Raw genomic sequence first — 22370 nt, 5'->3', positions numbered from 1 at the left:
ACCCAGCTAATCTTGTTTTGCGTCAAGGGAAAATAAAGTTGTTTTTGTTTTTTTAAAACCCAAATGAAATCATGGTGCTTTATGGATATTTGTGTCATCCTAGGAGAATGATTCCATTAAGACTAAAACAAAGGCTTCTTTTTGCTAATAACCTTTGAAATGAAATTTGTTTTCTCAGGAGTCCTTCTTTTACATAGGAGTCTTTCCCTTAACTCTAGGGTAGAAAAACTGATATTGTTTTACATAATGAATCAACAGAAATATGTGTTAACGTAAGTATGTGGCTAAGTTTTTCACCATGAACAATGACTAACGTTACTTACCTGAGAGATACATGCTTTTAAGTTAATCAATTGTTTGCCTTTAAAAGCTTAAGAAAAGATTGTTTTTTAAAGTTAGAGCTATTACCCTAAATGCACTATAGCATCAATGTGTTGAACTCAATGTAATCTTAGATAAAATTGGTAAATCATTTCTTTAAACTTGGTAGAGAAAATAATTCCGGTATGCAGTAAATGTGGTTGTAGATTAAATTAAAAATCACAGGAGAAACTTTGAAATTTGCTTACTAAATAGGTTATAGCCACACAGATGTAAAGAACATAAGAGCTACGTAGCTTTTAATCATCTCTCCTTGTGCTGTTGTTCTCAGTGCAGATGTTTGCTGTGGGAACAAGAGCTCCTTACGGGACGCAGCACTACAGATTACTTCCTGGAAAATTTGGCACAGGGTGGCTTAGAGGGAAACTTGCAGATTTTGGTTTTGTGCTGGCAAGTGGGAGAGAAAGGGAAAACAAAGTGTGTAGTAAGTGAAACAAAAGCACAGACAACTTACACATCCCTTGCCAGCTTTTAGGGGAATAAAAGCACTTGAGATTTTGCAGGGTCTTACTGGAATAATTAGAACTACATAATATTTGGAATACTCAAGCCCAATAAAAGCTTGGGAAGATTAAAGGGACGAAGTTAAATCCCCTGTCAAGGAAGGAAGAGCCCAGCCAGGCTTTGAGAGAACGCACACAAGGGAAGATCCGTGGCCCAAGCTGGATGTGCTGCCTTGCTGCTAACAAACGCACGCAGATGTGAGAAATGCAGCATGAATGAAAGCTAAGAGAAGATTCGACTGATGAAAAACATTTTAGGGAAAATAAAGTGGTGCATTTATTTGTTTTTCCAGCTTCCTAAAGGTCTAGTGATGTGGGCCTCCCAGCTTCCACTTTTGTTAAACTGATTTTATCACCTGGAGCTGTACAGCGTCAGATAAGGACGGCGCGTTGGAATTTATAGCGGAGGTTGTTTGCAGCATCTCACCTGTCTGGTCCTGCTGCCAAGGGGTCAGTGGCTGTTTAATGACAGGAACTCTCATTTTGAAAACCAATATGACAGATCTGATGCCAAGCCAGTTTCTGATAGCTTTGTTGTAAGCTGTGGGACTATTCACAAACCAGACTCTGCTCATGTCTTTATGTGCTACACACCACAAATAGCAGCAGAAACTGGATAACGGGAAAATAGTCAGATCTGTGGTGGCAACAGTGTGAGAGACCCCAGTGTCTTAAGCCCTGAGTTCAAAGACAGGGATAGAAGGAACACTGGTACCTGCAGCTCAGGAACAAGCCCATGTAAGGAGGATTACATTCAAGATTAGGCAGGCACTTTTGTTGTCTTTGATCTTGGCTTCATAGATGACAGGAGGTTGCTGAAAGTTTCGAGGCTTAAGAGAACAGAGAGGATTTTTTATAACAGGTGGGAGTCACACGGGTAAAACGCGGAAGGGATGAGTGAGGTGACTGCTGGTGGGTCTCAGCCGGCTGGCACTGACCAGCACGGCGGGTCATGCAGGACGAGGGCTGTGCTCAAACACTGCTCTGATTTCAGCATCCCTCCTTTCTTGCAGCTGGATGAAACTGAGTACTGTCTGTCTAAAAAGACACACTTTGACCACGAGTTAGAGATAGGTGTAACTCCAGCAGAGTGTGGATGACAACCACTTCCAAATATTTGCTCTGCTGCTTTCTTTCATCCAGAGTATGTGCCTTAATTTATGGCAAATCTCTCTCCTTACATCAACAGTTGCCATCAACAATTGCACAGGCATCAAGCAGAAGCACGTGAGATGCTGATGGCAAACCGGCCCTTGTACCGGCAGCCATAGCCCAGGCTCTCGCCAAGCAGACCCAGACCAAAGTCTGTGAACTGACTAAGAGAGAGCAAGGCTCGAGATGCCCTACTGGCTCTCCTGATATCACTCTGGGGGCAATTGAGGTGACTCCTCTCCTTGCCTCTTAACCTGGAAAACTTCTTTGGACCAAAGCGCCAGTTTTTACAAATTCATATTTTCTAGTCAAGAAACTCACCAGAATATTCCCGGCCAGTTCCACTCGCAGCGTCAAGTCCTGTTTGCTAATATTTAACTGAGACTAGATAGTGTTTACTTTAGTCTTAGCAGACTTAGCAAGACTTAACTGAGGAGACTGAGGTGACAGAGGAAATGCTCTGATGCCAATTACCAGCTGTCAGCTTGGCTTGCAGGGAAATGGACTTCAGTGGCATCCTTCTTTCGTTTGATGAGGGAGACACCTCTATGCTTCACCTACCGACATTCACTTCTGCAGCACTAGACCCGTTCACACTGACTGTCTCGTCCTGTTTCATGCCAAAACCCAATGGGACCACTGGAAACACAAGCCAGTGTGCTTTTCTGTTTGACCAAAGAGAGGATTAACTCCTCTTCCCAGTGTCCTAGGTTGGGCAGTAAGATGTGAACAAATTCCTTAGTGCCCCCACAGAAGTTGGTAAACTTAATTTACCTCCATTTGTGCTCCCCTGCGCTGCTGAATGCAAACCCTTTCCTGTCCGACCGCCCCGCGCTGCCCTGAGGGACTTCTTCCTTCCCCACAAAGGCTTTATGTGAGAGCTTCAGTCCTTCACTCTCTGTCAGTGCTCACAACTAGGAGACAACTTTCTGCCTCTTGCCGTCTGCTTGGGCTGATCTCTTCCCCGTGACACATGTTGAACATGTGCTGGGTGAGCGTTTTCCCTTCTAACATAAGTCACATTTCTGGTACTGCCGCATCAGCAGCGTCTGACTGGATGGGAGCAAGGAAGGAAACACTGAATGCATTTGAAAAATCACTGGCAGCCAGGCAGCTCAAGGACATGACATATAAACTTTTCAGAAAATGCTTTAAGGGGCAGACATTCACTTAACCCCATCTGGAGCACGTAGCAAGCTGTTTGCCTTTTTGTTCGTTCCTTTGGACAATTTTAGTGACAACAGCACCGGATACTATTTTTGTGAAGAATACCACGTGGTGAGCACCTGCATGAGTAAGTCTGCAGCATTTTGTCTTACATGCTCTTTGTAGTCTCAGTTTCCGTGCTGAGTTGCACAGTTTTAAAAAATGAAAATTGGTATTTTCTAACAGAGTCTGCATGACAGGTAAAAACCAGCTAAAATATAATAAAAAACCTGAGTGCTGAGAGCAAATGGATTCTTGCAAAATGTCAGATGAAAATGACTCTGATTCTGACATTCATTATGTTGTCCTCCTATAATAACAAATGCATGGGAAGGAATGGGGAACAAAACTGTGATGAGCATAGAAAATATTCGTTGTTTGTGACGAGAGAGGTTAAAATATGCTAACCAGTTATCAGGTACACAGAGAGGATATTGTGCCAGGTGCACAGATTGATGGGTTATAAAATGATTTGAAAACTGAAGGTCATATAGATGGCATACTGCAAATTAGATATTTAAGCAGATGGCATGGGTATTCACTAGTCCACCTGGCTTGAAGAGGGAATTTTCCAATGCTGTACAAAAATGTCAATGAATAAATAAAAAAAAAATTCAGATAGTTGGGCTAAACACTACTTACCTGTGATTTTCCACATTTCTGATCTTGGTCATTTCATTTTCACATTTTCATATAACAGTTTGTTTTTCTGTAACATAACCACCAGCCTAGTCATAGCCAATACAACATATCAAAAGCACAGGGGGGAAAATTCTGAGCGAAATTTCATGTCCAATTAATATTGTAACTAGCTTTGAAATTTTTCCTTTGGGAGGGGGAAAGTAATTAGAGTTAGAAGGAAAGGAAATTTAGATAGCCACTCTTGTACCTTGTCACTGACATTAATGTCAGAGAGAGGGGCACAGAAAAGTGAACAGGAAGAGGAAAATCAGCCCTGTGAGAAGGTCAGGATGAGCAAGAGACAAAGTAATGAGACAGAAAATGTGACCCTCTAACTACAAGCTCTCCCAAAACTCCCTGCATGGGGACATGGTGCGGTTGACTTAGCATGAGGGCAGCATGATGCCGACTATTTGGAAAGTGGAAGTAAATGCAATTTTGGTTTTGAGGCAGAGCTAGGAATTTTCTGGCATCTGGCCCTCCCAATAGACCACACGTAGGACCTATCGCTTGTCTGCGTCACGTATTACTCCCTAGCTGAGAGAAAACTATCTCCCTTCCACTGTCAGTTCTTGAAACAGAGGTGGCTCGAACAGAGAGGGAGGGAGGTTTCATTAGCATCACTAAGCAATGACCCATACACTTTCTGGGATGTGATTCATTGGCTTTAAAATTCAATGGCAAAGAGCCACACTTAGACAGGAGAGATGCATAGCTGTATGGGAATGGTTTATATATTCTCCTGTTGTTTTGTTGTGGGTTTTTTTGTTGTTTTTTTTTTTTTTTGTATGAAACTGAGGGCCCAAGAGGAAGTGAATGCTGAAGAGACACTACAGCGTCAGAGGGCTACGCTGCCACCAAGCAACACATTACCAAAGCAAAAACAGAGCTTCTTTCTCTGTTCCGTGAATAGTCTGAGTCAATTCCTGATAGCGGAAAGGTCAGAATAATTAGACGGAAGCACTCGGCTTCCCATTCAGTTGTGAGAGAAGGGAACTTTGAGAGTGTGGCTTTGTGCTAAGAGAGGATGCATTGCTATGTGTTCTTGTTCAGTACAGTTCAAAATAAATCTCAGCAATAAAAGTACATGTCATGGCCTCAGGATATCTTTTCTTTGTTGAAAGAGTATGCAGCTATGTTAGAGATGAAGGCATTACCTAAAAATTGAGGGGTCCTGCAACATAAAGGACATGGCAGTCCATGAGACTATGTGACAGAGCTGTTTTCCACATCGCCCTTCTCAAGAGAGAGAGGTTATCATTGCAATGCTTTTTTTTCCCCAGCTGACATAATATTATTTCAAGAAGTATTCTCAGAACTGCAAATGAGATGACAATGGCCATGCTTTGAGGACAAGCATTAACTCTCATCAGAAATAATGCCGTATTTTAAAGACCATGTCAAAACCTCAGTCTTTTGCATTTTTATTAAGAAAAGTTTTCATGCAAAAATGCATTGACATTCATGAGCTTAATTGACTAACTGCCTGCCAGCTAGTATAATGACCTTGTTTCTAGTCAGCAACCTGACTGAAGGTGCAACAGTCCTACCTGCAGGTCGATGGGATTCACGTGATGCTGGGATGTTCATTATTAGCTCTCAGAGTAAAATCTGTCCTCTGCCTTCCCACGATGAAGAAAAAGAACAAAAGGTTGGTTGTCCTGGGGCAGCTAGTCCAGTGGCCTGTCTCTGAAAGGGACAGACAGTGGATGCCTTGGGGAGAGCAGGGAGCAAGGGTCAGGTAATACTTCTCCAGAGCACTCTCCAGCTCCCAGCACCTTGCATCCCAGATGCTCTGAACCAGGGACAGTGTCCTTGCATTTAACATCCCTCGCTGAGTGCTCTGCTATTAGCACAGCATCACATGAGGGAATGGGAGAAAAAAATGCCCCCTTTGACACCAAACTGCCTAGAGGCAAGGGAGAAGGCAGGAGCAGAGGGAGCATGTCCCCCCCCCAGTTACACAGCCTGCAGCAAGCTAAACATTTGCTAACACTCCCACGCTCCAAACCTGCGTGCTCTGACCTTCTCCAAGGGCTGGGGGTTTCATGGAGTGCTGGGGACTCCCTGTATGGTAAAGGCAAAATCTGCCTGTCATCCCCAGAAGATACTCGTGGGGCTGGGTGGGCGCAGAAGGGTGTGAGGAAACACAGCTGTGCAGAGCTGCCTGCCGCACAGACGGCCCCTGGGGCACGGACGTGCCCCAAAGCTCTGCAGCTCAGCCCTGCATCCAACAGGAGTCTGTGCCCATCAGGCATCACAGAGCTTTTCCTTGTTAAAAAACTGCATTAAATGTGTCTTTTGAGCTTTGTGCTTATTTTTAAAAGCAATATCTGCCACCAAGTGGAAAACGTTATCACTTCACCAATATTTATAGATTATTACCAGTAATAATCTTGGCATTAATCTTGCTTGTTACTCCGAAAGAGTTCAAACAATCAGACAGATAGAAAAATGCAGTGCTGAAACACAGCATCAGTCGTCTTGCTGGTTCCTTTTCAGCATGGATTAGAGATCTTGCTGAGGCACAGCCTGCTGTGTGCTTAATCATGAAAAAATTACAGAGGGGCTGTGGTGTCGAGACAGCCTTTCCTTCTTAGGCTCTGTAGCTGGGTCTCTTGACACCAAAGATGGGTCTGCTGAAATACAGGAACTGCAGAAATTCACACTCAAATTTGAATCTTCAGGAGCTTTGGTTTGTATTTCTTGTGCCAAGCCTGAGCTGTTGCCTTGACTTAAGCCATTTTCTACTAACCCTAGCTACAGTGACAATTAATGGGTTTAGTTGCAGAAATCTCAGGAGGAGTGCCGTGATGTATCAGTGGTGGACGAGCCCAACCACCTTTTCCTTTCCCATCCTTTATTCTTTCTAGCAGAGCTTCATCAGGGACCAGTGCTCTGAGAAACCAAAGAGAAATTAATCCCCTGGCCTGTGAATGTGGTGTCAGCTGTTTCTGGCTGCTCATTTAACCTCATGGCTAAAAGTCATCTCTTACACTCCTAGCTTTATTCCAGGCACTTAACATATTTCAAAACACAACAGATGTGAGATAAGGGAAGCAAACATGGCATCATGGCAAAGAAAGGAGAATACAGTAAAACAGAAAGAAAAAAACTGAAAGAAAAAATTAAAATCAACAGTGTTATTTGGGTTTCAGTATCTCCAAACAGGGCCAGTGCTCTGCAGTGCTTGCTGAGATGCTCGGGTACTACAGGAGACGGTCCCGATACTTCAGTCCAAACTGAAGGACAGACCAGAGGTGGAGAAGATGGACATGGGGAAGGTCTGGTGCTGGTGGAGACCTGAAACATTTTATGAAAGCTATTGTGCTTAAACAAACACAAGATGTTTAAAGAGGTTTCATTTGCTAGTAGTGAGGCAGGAGCAAGCAAGATGCAGTGAGATATTTTCTTTTGCCACTGGCTGGACCAGCAGCTCTGCAAAACAACTTTCTTCCACCTGGGAAGCCAGGCAAAATGTGAAGGCACTTAATGACCTTTTAAAAATGGCTAGATAAGACACATTTTATTTAGCTATGGGAACTCTAAGGTAGAGTTCCCTGCCTGTGGAAAAATGCCAGAAAATGCAGGAAAATTAGCTGGGTAGTAGGGAATGTTTACAAGACTTGGCTTTTGCATAAACCAGCATCACTTTCTGTGTTTGCTTGTGGATGATGCAGGTTGTGCTCTGATGGACTCAGGGCTGTGTATTAAGTCCATCCTGGGAGGAGGGGATGGCTTTTTAAAGTAAATGCTTTTAGTCAGTTTTGCTTTGTAATTTGGTCCTCTCTCCAACGTGGGGGACAGTAAAACACTTTTCAGTTAGCAGCTGTACAGTGGTGCTGTTGGCTCTGGTTCATTTAGACATTGCTGGCTTGCTCCAAGGGGCAGGTTCACAGTTGCCAACTTCCGTGAGTATGAAGTAACATTTGATTAATAGTATAAGCTCATCCCAGAGTAGCAGCCGTGGCCCTTACCTCTAATGTTTGGGCTTTTGCATGGTAAATCCTGGACCAAGTGTCAACTGCACAGTGGAGGAGGCGGAAGAGAGACAAAATGGTAATACTGGAAATTACCTCTATTATAGAAAGAGAAAACTATCCATGATCAGTGACATTCAATTCCTTATCAACTGAAATTGGGATGCAAGAAAAATAATATGCACTGTGAATAGATATTTTTTTTTAATTATACATACACAATGGTTCACATAAGTTCATTTATTCATAATTCATAGCTGAATGTCCATATGAACTATTGAAACTGCATGTCTGTATGTGTTAGGTGCAAAAGCATAAAGCTGTTTATACCTCTGCCTACGCGGTCACCAGAATTATTGGCACAAACACCTTGTGGTGCTCTGTGTGGGCCATTTGTCTCCTAATGAAAACTCAGTCCACCTTGGACTGAGTTTTCCAGATCAAGTTAACATTCAAGCTTTCATTAGTTTTGCAGAGTTTTAGTCTATAATGTTAGCAGCTGTAGGAGAGATTCTAAGTAAACTATATTTTTCTGTCCTAATATATCACATTAACAAACTCAACTTCACAGCCTACAGGAGAAACTGAGCTCCTGATCTTTGACCCAAAACTCCTGTATGTGCTTTCGTCCCTTAAGCAAACATGTAGTCTCCCACCTCGTCCCCACCTTCCTCCCTTCTGCTGGTCCCCAAACAGAGCCTGGCCAGCTTCGGTTTCTGTGCCAGGATCTCCTTTCCATCCTGACAGAAGTCAGCTGAAACTTTCCCTTCCTTTGCCTTGCTGCTGGGAGCTCCCTGTCCCTCAAATCTCAGACTCCAAGTGAGTCCACCTGAGAAAAATGTATTCTTCTGCAAGCATCTTGCAGTTCATTGGTGTCAACAGCGGCAATGCTTTCAGCCACCTGCTCCTTGTGGGAGGAGCACAGGCTGGTGCCAACAAGTTTTGAGATCAGTAAATTTTGAGAATAAGTAAGACTGGAACCAAATAAAAAAGGAGAAAAATGCAGTTTGACTTAAACTCAGCCAACAGGTACCGTTTTGAGTTGTGTGGTTTTTCTAGTCAAAGCATATCCTGGCTGCCAGATGTCAGCCTTGGGCACCACTGTCCACAGCAGCAGTCCCTGTACCAGCCAACACCCTCAGACAGCTGGAGTTTGCAATGACACCCTTTTTTGGACAGTCCTGCCTGAGGTTTATATACGTGTCCTTAGGGCTGATGGCTCTATCTGGAACCGGACATTAATTGGCTGCTTAATAGTGGCAATTTCCTTCTAGTCCTGTTTAGGAGATGCCATGAGAGTTCTTCCTGGATGGGTTTTTGGAGCATTAAAGATTATTTCTGTAGCTCTTATACGTCCTACTGTGTAACTGATGTGAGCTGCCCCATAACGAAGTTACTAGCATTTATTAAATGTTATACAAGTATCAGTCTTTATACACCTGGAAGCTCATGGTCTCTGGTATGTTGTTAGCTCTATTTAGAGAGCACACACGGCACGTTACTAACATAAATGACAGATCTCATTAGAAGTTGCTTTGCTGGGACATTTCTGTGGGAATGAGGTTTTATTGAACTTAGAGGTCACATTACACCACTCCATCCTTCCTCTGGCTCCCTTCTCAGGATGTCCCTACCACTTAGCTTCAAGATCTAGTTCCTCCACACCTTCAGGGGCTTTAGCTGCCATTGCCTCCACAGCTCTCCTATGTCCCATTCCCTCTGTCTCTGGTTATTTCAGCCTCTTTGTTACTTTTCCAACAGCTGCTCCTTGGCTTTCAGCTATCCTGTGTCCGTCCTGGGCTGGTCCTCCAAGGCACTGCTCTCCTATCAGTCAAATCCCTTATCAATAACAAACGGCTGCGGTACTGACCTACGTGAATAGCCCAGTAAATCTGGCTGAACAATTGTATTACTTTCGTGATAACTCATCATCCATGGCTTCACTTCCTTGAACCTTATAATTGTGACATTTATAATGAAAATTTCTAAGGAAGTGATTGTGACTGATCTGCATTTGAAGCTGCTTAAAACTCTGTGGGGTGCTATACTACAAATATAAAAGTATCTGTTAAACTAGATTTGGGGGCTAGGAATATAGCAGTATTTTTGAAAGTTTAAAAGGTATGTTGTCCTTATCACAAATCTAAGCATTATCAAATTGAGAAAAATCCAGGTTTCAGATTAAGCTTAAAAAGATGTCAAATTGTTCTGCAGCACGGGAGAGAATGCTTAAAGCACCCGTACTGCCTTAACTCAGCCTGATGGTATGGAACAGCTATAGGATTGTCATTAAGAATGACAGTAAGAATGAGAAACGGGGAGGAGCTGAAGAAATAGGAAGGGAAGGAGGGAGAAGTAGAAGCTGTTCCAATTTAGTTGGATATCTAAACTCACAAATTTTGTGTAGCAGATCTAGATAAGCTGAGACAGTTTGGATAAAAGCTTACTTTAGCTTGTGAGGTGACTAGGATGTTACTTATTTCATCCTAATTGGTTCTGTAATGGCCTTCCCTTCTTAGGGTGTTGAATGAAAATGAAGGCTTCCATCTGTCACAGAATAGATGACATATTAAAAAGGAGGTTTGGTTGAGCATACAAACAACATTAAAAATGAGGACAACCTGAGTGAGTAAAATACAGAGGTTACAAGGTAGATTTATCTGCTTCAGAAAATACTTTATTTCAACATAAAAACTAATTTGAAGGAAACTCATTTCAATGATTTGATTTCAACTCATCAGTCACACATTTATTTAAAGTATTGCAAACAAATAATTCATTACTAGCATCAGAATATTTTGATGCTTAAAAAGGCCTTTTAAAATTACCTTTTTATGACATATTTCTTATGAATTATTCATCGAGTATATGGGTAGACATTGTTTACAACATATTCCCTGCCAAATTTTGTTTTTCTCTAAATGTTTAAAAACTTCAGGGAGCTCTATATTGTATATAATAACGTGCAATGGGTAACTTTAAAAAGAAAGCATTTTTCTTACTGCATTTTATGCAGAACTGCAGGTCAGTTCATTTAACACAGGTCAGCAAATGCTTTTAGAGATTATGTAGTAATTCTTATGTTCTCATGAGTAACCCAGAATTGCCATCCTACCTAGTATTGGGAATTATGCAGATCTATAGGAAAGAAGATAGGAAAGTGTTACCATGCCAACTGCATATGATTAGTGATGGCAGCCTACTATCAACCCTTCTTAGCCCAATGATCTTGCTTAATTTGTGGTATCTGTATACAGGCATTGTCTCAAAGGGGCTTCTATTAGCTATTTCTCAGGATCAGTGTCTTTTTTAAAAAAAAACAAAACAACAAACCAAAACTAAACATTTATTTATGAGTACTTGTTTTCTTGTGTCTCATTCTTTTAACCTTTGTATTGAGGAGCTGAGCCCTCAGTGATGTATAAATATCCAGTACAGACACAGGACAAGGTTCTCCAATAGTCTTTCTGTGATCCATGGGGCTATAAGGTGTTTGCCAGAGCTTGAAGTTTGAACAAGGTCCCTTATGCCAACAGAGAGTGTGAAACCTTCAGAAAACCCATCCAAGCTTGTGGTTTTTGGGGGACCTTTATAGTTGTTTCTGTTTTTGAAACCCAACAGAGCAGATGCTAACACTGCCAGGAAAACCATATCTAAGCAGCTGGGTGATTTATTTATCATTGTTACAGGTTGGCAGCTGGGTGACCCGGACTCCATCTCAGGCTGGCTGGAGCCAAGAAATAGTGGCTTCCAGTTAATAATACAGTGATAAGGAATTTTCTCTAGACTTCTACAAAATACTTCTGGCTTTCATCTTCAAAAAAGGAAACCAAGAAATCATGTTCTGCTGTGGTTTAAAATGTTGCAGTGCATGATGATCAAAATGCAACTATAAATATAGATATAAGGTGCAATGATTTTGTTGTCTTTGGCTTTGTAAAAGGCAGTGCTGTGCATGGCAACAAAATGAGAGGATGGAATAAGGCGATAAAAAAGACTTGCTTTTGGTTTACTGTTAATTGATTTTAATCTTGCTGCCTTCTTCCTGCAATCAATTGATGTCTGAGTTTTGTGTATCCTTCCAAACACCAAATCTGTGCATGGCAGAGATAGACTATATTCATGTCACAGATTTTGATAGCATCTCTGTATTCTTGCCAATGTGAATTCAGACTAGGATTCAATATAGAAATAATTCAATTGATGTATCATTATTCTTTAGAAACAGGATTTGGATATGTTTTTTATTGCACTGAGCCAATATTACTTAAAGAATACCTTCTTAAAACCAAAAATTTTATGCAATGGAATAAATATTTTCTTTTAACACATCCCAGTACAACGTTTACTTTTTTTGCAACAATGTGGGATTGATGACTGATGTTCAGCTTTTGATCAAATTCAGAGGTCCTTTTCTGCAGATTTGCTACCAAGTCAGTATTTCTACAGAACATTTCTTTAGCTTGCTAAGGTCTTTTTGAATTCTAACGCCATTTTCTAGTTTGCTGTGTCACGTGAAAATGTAACAAGCATATATTCTGCACTGTCTTCCAGGCCATTAATAAATATAATGAGTAGTATGAGCTCAAGATACATCTGTGGTGAAATCCTGCTTGATGCTGCCTTCCTTTTTGACCGTGACCCTTCCTCTGCATATCTGATCAGTTTTCCTTCCCATGTTTTGGTAGTTTCACCTGGACCAAGTTTCTCTAGCTCCTTTTTTATGTCATGTGAGACAATGTCAAGAACCTTACAAAAGTGAAGACATTTGACATGTCTTCCTCTGTCCACAAAGCCTGTTTCCTGTCAAAGAGGAAAATTGGATGGGTTCAGTTTGATTTGTGCTTGATAAATCCACCTGGCCTCTTACTTCATTGTAGTCTTGATTTTTACAAATAGTTTGTCTGTTTTTCCAGTATTTTCTGGGAACTGATGTTAACTGAACTCCCCACTCTCTTCTTTTCTACTGCTTTTGAAATAGGCTGCTTGTTTGACCTTTTTCAGTTTTCCAGACCAATCCTTCATGAGAGTTTTCTCAGGGCAATCACTAACGATTCTGCCACTGATTCACCATATTTAAGTACCTAAGGTGAATTCCACTAGGACTAGCAATTTGGAAAAAAAACCCCAGACCCAAAACTAAAGTGCTCTGTAGCTTGTCTTTCCCTTAAGTAACCTAGATTCTTATTCCTCATGTCTGATAGCTTTTGATCCCATCTGGCACTTTACTGAGGACTGAAGCAAAGGAAGATGCTAACCAATTCAGCCTTTTAGCTTCCTTTTTCTTTTTTTTTCTTTCCCCCCCCCCTTTCTCCCCCCCCCCCCCCCCCCAATGGACTTTTGGAGTGGCTTTTTTTCTCTTTTGTATTTGTTTCAAGTCATATCTCATTTCAAAAAAATGACCTTTCTAATCTTATTCATTCTAGGTAGTCGGACTTTGTTTCCACTTCTGGTACACCTCCTTCTTGTCTGAGGTGCTCGTGATTTACCAGATTGGTTTCTTTGTACCTTTCCTACCCATCCTACAGATTGGAATATTCTACAATTGTGCTTTTATTATCTCCTTAGGGGGTCAACATTTCCGAACTCCTTTTCTCTGTTTCCCAAGGGATCTTATTTATCAGTTCTGTGAGTTCCTTTTTGCAGTCCAATGTCTCGTCTTTGCTTTTTCCCACTTGTGGAGAATCTTTAACTCTTATTTCCTCATCTCTCTCCTATTTTTACCTTCCACTCTGACATTTTCAAAGAGCTCTTCCCTACAGGCTAGGCTCAGATTCAGACCTACTTCCCTTCTGGTTGTTTTCACAATTTTCTGCATCAAAAAATTGTCAAACTTCCTCTTTGGGAAGTTTCTGAAGAGCTTTCTGTGCTCTGTTCCTTTCCCAAGAGATGCTTGGCGCACTCAAGTTCCCTGTTACTGTGAAGCCCCGTACCCTGGGTGCTGTCTGCTAATTTCTCACAAAAGTCTCTTCCACTTGATCCTCCTGGTTTGATGGCTGACATTCACTAGGATAGCACCTTTGCTCTTTTTCCTCATTAATATCAAGATGCTTTTATATAAATCTCTATCTTTTTACATTCTGCCACTCAGCAGCGCCTCTTGCCTCCTTTTCCTGGCTGAATAAGCTGTTAAATATTCCAGCCATGTGAATATCCCACCAGGTCTCTATTATAGTTGACTCATAATTTTGATCTTGTTTAAGGACTTCCAGCTCTGCCAGATAGCTCCTCATGCTTTTTGCATTAATACACAGGGAACTGAGATGTTCAGAAACACGGTCTGTTCTCTCCCTTTTTGTTCTTCCTACGATGTTGTTCTCCTCTGTTCTGTTACTCTTGTCCCTCATCCAAGTCAGCATTGCTTACACTTACTTTCCTCACTTGTTCCCAGCTCTCAAGCTTTTGTCCCAAGATGCTGTTTTTCTTTTTGTGAGACAGATCCCTTTTCTTCTCAGAAATTCTTCTGAGACCCTCTTGACAAAGTTAGCTGTGCATGAAATTATTCTGAGGATGTATCTGTCTATGTAGCTATTAAAAAAGAAAGAAAATGTTATTAACCTTGGTATAAAATGGAAGTTTTGGCAATGATGCTGAAAGTATGTTTTTGTATTACATCACTTCCCACTGCTGCTTACAGTTCATCTTGTATTGTTATTATTTCAGATATTTCCTGGGAATATTTTAGTATCTTGGAGTGAAGACCTGGCCTGATTGCATATCTGTAAGAGAGAGATAACTACTAATAACTGTTCTTCGGAGTATATATCATCGCAACAGATCACTCATTCACCTGCCCACAGAGCTGCTTTCCCTAGGCTTATTTTGCTATAATGTATAATGATTTTATGCTCTTTATCCATTTTCTTTTCTTCACAGCACTTCAAACTCCCACCTTGTGCCTGGAGTTTTTTCCATGACAACTTTGATATCTGCTATGCTGACATAATTTTGTATGTACCTAGGTCAGTTAAATGTTTTCTCTTCTGCAATTTGGTTCATGCAGAGTCATGGGGAAGTGTGCCTTGCATTTTGTAGTATGACATGCAATTTTTTTCTGTATTTCTTTACCTTTTCTATTCTTTTTCCTGGCCTTCTTATCTGATGCTAGCATAAGTGACTCTTACCATACTTTGACATGATAAATATATTCTCAAATTCACTATGAAGTGCTCTTGGATCAGACCACTTGCTAAATCCTTTGAGACCACTGTGTTTTATTATTACAATAGCATGCATTTATATGGCCTGGATATTTTTTTTGTGGCCTACAAAAGAAAAAAAAGCTATTTAATTGTTTTAATAATTGTAATCTAAAAATACTTGAGGGGTTTTTTGTTTGTTTGTTGTGGTTTTTTTAAACAGGCAGCTCTTTCTAAAGCTGAGAATAGCTTCAGGGAATGTAATATTGGGGAAAGATATTTAAAAGATCACTTAGCAGTTTGCTGTAGGTGTATTATACAGACATATAGCAAAAGCGGTTTACTAAAAAGGGGAGAAAAAGTCTTGTTGTTACCCCAGCTCCTGTATTAAATTGTTATGCTACAGAAAGAAATGGTTTTTTTCATCTAACTTAGGAGAGTATGTGAATAATCATTTAAACAAAGCACTGACATCTGCATGTGCTTTACTTGGCTTGTTTTTAATCAACAAACTGTCAGCCTATGATATTGCTGTAAGTACACAGTTCAAGTGCCAAGAAATTACAGGACATTTTAAGTCTTGGGTCTAGGTTGGTTAGTGAGTTAATACAAATGCATCTAAGATGTATGCCTCATGCCCAAACAGATACAAAGTATGCTTATTTTGGCTGATGGAAGTACATCCTGGAATGTGTTATTCCACTTAGAACAGCTTGTTGAAAAAAAAGAAAAAAAAAAAAAAAAAGACAAGAAGTTTCTAAATGTCAGTTTGTCTAGTTTGGGAGTTATTAATCCACCAAGAATTTCAAAGTAGGATAGTACTTGATGTATGATGAGAAAATTTGTATAAGAAATACAGAAACAAAATCCAAGAAAAAAAGAAAACAGGAGGAGAGATTTACTGCAGTGTTACTGTTACATTAGTCTATGTATGCTCTTAATTGCCGTGGACTCACTGGAGCTGCTCTTCTTTTAATCTGGCATCAGCAGCTCAGTTTACCCTTTCAGCACGAGCTCTGCGAGGCAAGGTCTGCCCCAGGTCCCGTGACTTGCTTCAGAAAGGCAGAAGCCAGTTGGCATGACCGAGTTGGTTCATTGACTGTAGCATGATGGAAAACTTTCATGTTCGCGAGGAAGATGTGAATCTGAAACCCTCCCACATCCATCCTTTTCCTTTCTTAAAGCTTTCTCCTTCTTTTTCTCTCCTTTTCTACTTCTTTCTGTCCCAGAACAGGGAGTCAGCAGGGCTTAGGAGAGTAACCCTCACCGCTCTTCTCCAGTCTAACAGGAGAAAATAAAGCTGGAGGGAAAGAGAGGTTGGTGTCAGACCCATTTGGTGCTGATCATCTGAGAAGCAGCAGGCTTCAAACAAAAAGAGAGACTGCTGGCAGTCCTTGCGCGAGCGGGGCTTTGGAGGAAACTCCACCTCTCAGCTGATTGCGAGCAAGGTGGCAGGCCTTCAAGGCAAAGCTGCCTTGATTTTGTGCTAGGTGTCTGCAGATACTTGACCAGCTGGGCAGAGTGTGACTAGCAGCGTTTGAAAGGCTGGGCTGATACCACGACCTTCAGTAACTTCTGTACCTGTGGAAGAAACCGTCAGTTGAGAAATAGAGGACAAATAAAAACGTTGCTTTTGAAGAACCTCTTCCTTCAGGTTCTAAGAAAAAGGTTGTACTCAGTAAGAAATCAATTTCTGAGCAAAATTTTGAGGATGTGAATGTGATGCTGTATTGATAGGCACATGGATGTAGATGATATGTATAAGCTGTAGAAAGGGAAAAAGAGATGAAGCCACATTTCCCATTTAGAGAAGAAACACAAAAGTCTCTTAAAATCCTATTTCCTATAATCACAATGCTTGGTCGAACAGACAGATTTTCTACCTCCCTTCCCTGACTTCTGAGAAATCTGGTATTATCTGTTGCTAGATACAGGATGCTGGGTTAGGTATGGCAATTCTTGCATTCCCAAGGGATTGCTCTACTGGGGATACCACCGTTCGTCTGCATTCAGAGGAGGATTCGAGCTGAACTGATAAAGAAAGAAAACTGGCATAGAACATACAGTAACTCATTCTGTTAAGGATTTGGCATGGCATTCAAGGGAAACCAATTATGATTTACATCAATACAGCACAGATAATTTCTTATTGATTGACTGCCAGATCCTTGATAAAATAATGAATTAGGCCTGATGCCAGTCATTCTTGGGCACCTTCAGACCAGTGTTTCTATTTCACATGCCCTTGACAAGGCTTGTCTCAAAAATTTATAAGTAAAGTGAGTTTATAAATTCTCTTCAAATATGCAAACTCAAGCAAACATAAGCAGTGATTGCCTTTAGTGTTTGTGTTGTTTTTTTTTTTTGTTTTGTTTTTTAATACATGCTCTTATCTAGGCATTTGGCTACAGGTCTGGCAAAAGTGAGTCTTGCATTCATTACTTAAAAAACAAACAAAGGAGTTGCTCTGTTTGCTAAGGATTCCTCTTAGGAGATTAGTGCATGCCTAGATTCAAAGTAGCATTCAGAGAAAAATAACTCTCATGTTCATGCTTGAAGTTATCTAGAAGTAAATGGTATGTCTTGAGGAATAACCAGTGTGGTGACAACCCTCTGTGCTTCCATGAGAGAGTGACTTACAAGCTTTCTACTGCTGCAGCCCTCACCGATGCTGTCGCCACACAGTGCATGTCCATTATCCGAGAGACACAGAACTGAATTTTCCTACCCTAAGGATGAGGAGATGGGGGCTGGCCATGGCTGGACTGCTTGTGGTGTGGGATGAGGAAGGATCTGGAGGGAGATCTGCTGAATGTCCCTTTCCAGAGGTATGAGTGGGGTAAAGACAGCAATGGCTGCTTCTGGAGGGAACATACCCCTCTGCCACAAGAGAGGCTGCCATCCTGAACACCCACCTTCTCTCTTGAAAGCATGTGCAACCATTCTAGTTTTCTGCTCCCTGGCATAAGCAATCAAGCCATAGGCATCTGGTGTAAGCAGCGCAGCCCTTTCCTACTCCTGGCAGTATTCTGTCTTAGGCTACTGCCTGTCTTGCCTATGCCCAGCTATGTCAACATATGTTTCCATGAATGCTGCGTATCTAACTATCTGGAGAGCTCTGCAAACTTGAAGTTATTGCTTTCCAGAGCAGAAAATCCTAGAAACGCTCTCTAAGGTCAGCCTCCAACTCCCCTTCAGAAAGAAGAGCAAACCAGTTTGGTGAGGTTCACCTGGAGGCTCACAGCCCCCAGGGACTTGACTATGTATGGTGGGTTGGCCCTGGCTGTAGGCCAGGTGCCCCCCAAAGCCACGCTGTCACTGCCCTCCTCAGCTGGGCAGGGGGAGAGACAATATAGCAAAAGGCTCGTGGGTCGAGATAAGGGCAGGGAGATCACTCGCCAGTTACCATCACAGGCAAAACAGACTCATCTCAGGAAAATTAATTTCATTTATTACCAATTGAATCAGAGTTGAGTAACAAGAAATAAAACCAAATCTTAAAAAACACCTCCCCCCCAACCCCCCTTCTTCCCAGGCTCAACTTTACTCCTGATTTCTCTATGTCCTCACCTCCCAGCAGCACAGCAGGACGGGGAATGGGGGTTGTGGTCAGTTCATCACGCATTGTCTCTGCCACTGCTTCCTCCTCACGGGAGGACTCCTCACACTTTTCCCCTGCTCCAGCCTGGGGTCCCTCCCACGGGAGACAGTCCTCCACCAACTGCTCCAACATGAGTCCCTCCCACGGGCTGCAGTTCTTCACCAACTGCTCCAGCGTGGGTCCCTTCCACGGGGTGCAGTCCTTCAGGAGCAGACTGCTCCAGCGTGGGTCCCCCATGGGGTCACAAGTCCTGCCAGCAAACCTGCTCCAGCCTGGGCTCCTCTCTCCATGGGGCCACAGGTCCTGCCAGGAGGCTGCTCCAGTGTGGGTTTCCCACAGGGTCACAGCCTCCTTCAGGTGTCTCCACCTGCTCTGGTGTGGGGTCCTCCAGGGGCTGCAGGTGGAATCTCCACACCCCCTCATCCTTCCTCCATGGGCTGCAGGGGGACAGCCTGCCTCACCATGGTCTTCTGCAGGGGGATCTCTGCTCTGGTGCCTGGAGCACCTCCTGCCCCTCCTTCTGCACTGACCTGGGTGTCTGCAGAGCTGTTCCTCTCACATATTCTCTCTCCTCTCTATGGCTGCAATTGCTCTTGGGGTTTTTCCCCCCCTTCTTAATGGTGTTATCCCAGAGGCACTTCCACCACTGCTGATGGGTCTGGCCTTGGCCAGTGGTGGGTCTGTCTTGGAGCCGGCTGGCATTGGCTCTGTTGGACATGGGGGAAGCTTCTAGCAGCTTCTCGCAGAAGGCACCCCTGTAGCCCCCCCGCTACCAAAACCTGGCCATGCAAACCCAATACAGTAGGAACACAAAGGAAATAAAACCTAGGCATTGTGAAGAAGGAATGAATTTTAAAGGAGAAAGCAAAAATGTAAGAGCTGGGGCAGATGTTATATGTAGAAATGAAGTAAGTCTCACCTAGCCTGGCATTTGTTAGGGGATGGATAAAGTGAACCAGCTTAAGCTGGAATTGAAAGATTAAATATAAGGTAATGTGCATGTGAAGTGTTTTAACTGATCATGTAAAGTTTTAGTTCTTGTTCTAAGGGCTGTGTGCCCTTCAGTTAATAAATACTGCATTTCTTTCTATGGAAGAAGTTTCTTGGACACACTTAAATCAAAACTAGTCTCCCAAATGGAAACCTATTGACAATGGCAGTTATACCAGTGCTTAATATGGGTGGAAAAGCAGAGGAACTGCAGACTCAGACCCTATTTAAAAGTAGGTGAGTTATACAATTTCTTTTCTGGTAGAGGAGGACCTTGAAAAAGCTGCACTTTTAGTGCCACCAGCCTAAAAACACTGCTCACCTTGTGACTGTGAGAGGGGTGAATTGGAGGATCCATAAAACACAGCCCATTCCTGCTTGCCTTTCTCTACACACACGGGAGCCGGAGCCAAACAGGCTCCACATGTGTCCCGGCTCCCAACCAGACTTTCATATGATACTTATTCCAGCTGCCCTTCCTGCTGGCCCTGGCAGTAAGGGTGAGAACTGGCTGTGTTAACTTCAGCAAGAAGTCCTTAGTCCTAAGGCAGCTTTAATGTTTGCCAGAATTTTAGCCATTAACAGCTTGAATCCTTGTGAAACTCTCTGCTCTGTACTTCAGCTGGTGCAACGTGAGCCTGCAAATTCACACACAATTCGTAGGGGTAGCAATTTCTTCTTTGCTGCATAAAGCAGCGAAGAGGGGTCAGAGAGACTAGGAAATGAGGTATAATTCACTCTCTTCTGTGTACAAAGATTTCTGATAGATCACCCTTCCTCACCCTGGCAGCATGCTGTAAGTGTTCAGCATCACTCAAGCAAACACACTAGGTGCTTCCTTTGCATGATAATTTTTCTGGTGAGAACTGAGGCATATTGATTTTTTTACTTCATTGAGGTTTCCACAGAGGTTATGACATTTAATGTTCAGCTTTAGCTCCTCACTCCTATGTGGGGTACAAACCAAATGTGGCCCTGAAAAATAGGCTCTCTTTATAGCACCTAAGGAGATGTAAAGAACAATTTGTTACTCAAAATTGTCCAAGCACAAACAGTTTCAAAAGAAAAAAAAAGAAATCAGTTCCACCAAATTCCCATATGCAGACTATACCAATTGTCTAGAATAATAAATTTTCTCCTCTGCCCCCTAATCCCATTCAAGCAACCCTATGGGAACACCCTGAGCAGAGTGATAAGCTTTACTGGATGTCTTGCAGGCCAGTACATTTGGTTTCTGGTGGAGCAAGAAGCAGGCTGGCTTCCTTCAATGAATGGTCTTTGAACAAGGACTTGCTTTCACCGAGTCACCCAGTGTCTTAACTGTGGCACCGCTCCTTCAAAATTTGAAGTCCCTCCCATTTGTTGTTGCAGTCCACAAGGAGGGAGGAGGTTTCTGAAGTACCCCCAGCTTGTCCCATAAATGATTTAAGTGGTTTAAAAGCAATACACTTGACCAGGTAACCAATGTGTGCTGCTACAGATGCACTTTCCCTAGGAGGTACCTGGTAGATGGAGAGCAGAGGTGGAACAAAGTGAAATTTTTCAGCTGTGTTCAAAGGCAAGCTGGACAAATGCAATGTACACCATGCAGCAGTACAGCACTTGGAGTAGAATAGGCTGAGATATCTACTTGCAGGTACAGAGAGGCCACAACTGTCCAAGAGAGAGACCTCCTTTAGAGAGATGTTTCTATGCAAGGGCAAGCTCACTGGTTCCAAGTCCTCGTCTCGATGATTCTCCTGCAAAGAGGTGTCCAAGCACCCCTTCATTGGTGCAAGGTCTGGTAAAGGCTGCAAGCCATCAGGAGAGATTGAAGCTGCCTGGACATGGTTCTAACTCTGGCTGCAGTATGTCTGGCTCGAAAATTCAGAAAACAAGAGCCAATTACCCAGCACTCACCCTCTCTCTCAGGTACAGGAGAGGATCAAGCTCAATTACCTCAACTGATGTCATGCAGGATATAGGACTTCTGGAAATTGGCATTAAAAAGCAGTGGACATATGCCTGTTTTCCATTTTTAAATTTTAAATAGTTCATAGAGAAATATTTCTGTTTTAATTTTTTTTAAAACACTGTATGTTTAGCAACAGCCTCATTTTATTCAAGTGCACTGCCTAGGTGCTCTGGGACTGCTTAGGCAGTCTAGTTTGAAAGCCAAGCAGGTTGTGTGATGGCCAATTTTCTCCCATTGCAGTGGAGTGAACATCTAGCTCAGTTTTCCATTGCCAATTCATACAGGAAGAATTACAATTCACTAAATGGATGAATAGCCAGCTCATTACAAAGTAGTTATTCCATAATTTTGTTCAGACTGACAGCAAAATGCATTCAAGGGATCCAAGTGATGGCATCCCTGTATGAAAGCATCTGTACCACCACAAGCTCTTTGTTTGGATCAGTTACAGGAGTATTTGAAAGGCAAGCTATTAGATTTCTGTATTCTTTCTGAAAATTAATTTAGGTAATGTTAAAATATCTTGAAATTGTATTCATTTATAGGTCCTACATCATCAAAACTATAGAAAATGCTTTCGTCTGAACTTATCTGTCCATAAGTGTATGATCTTACTTTTTCCCTTACAATATTGTATAAATTTAAAAAGTGAGGTTAATTTCTGTATTTTCTATATTCTTTAAAACATTGAATAACCCAGTATCATAAATTATTGTCTAACATGTCATGTTTTAGGGCAGATATAAGTGCAAGAATTCTTATTAACTACCTCTGCCACCCTTG

General features: G+C 42.1%; 1 long non-coding RNA gene across 3 annotated transcripts in view; it reads left to right on the top strand.

The window, feature by feature from the left end:
- The first annotated feature begins 2985 nt into the window (after positions 1 to 2985).
- The window catches only part of LOC142601060 (uncharacterized), a 123642-nt gene continuing 104257 nt past the window's right edge, over positions 2986 to 22370 (top strand). Inside the window, exon 1 of one of the 3 annotated variants that reach the window (XR_012834625.1) lies at positions 2986 to 3330. This is a non-coding gene — a long non-coding RNA (uncharacterized LOC142601060). The remainder of the gene's footprint in view (positions 3331 to 22370) is intronic. The other 2 variants (XR_012834627.1, XR_012834626.1) reach the window with 2 other exon arrangements.

The sequence above is a fragment of the Balearica regulorum genome, chromosome 3 (genome assembly GCF_011004875.1).
Source record: "Balearica regulorum gibbericeps isolate bBalReg1 chromosome 3, bBalReg1.pri, whole genome shotgun sequence".
NCBI lineage: Eukaryota > Metazoa > Chordata > Aves > Gruiformes > Gruidae > Balearica > Balearica regulorum.
Note: the sequence above shows the minus strand (reverse complement) of the source record. Positions and strands in the feature narration are given on the sequence as shown.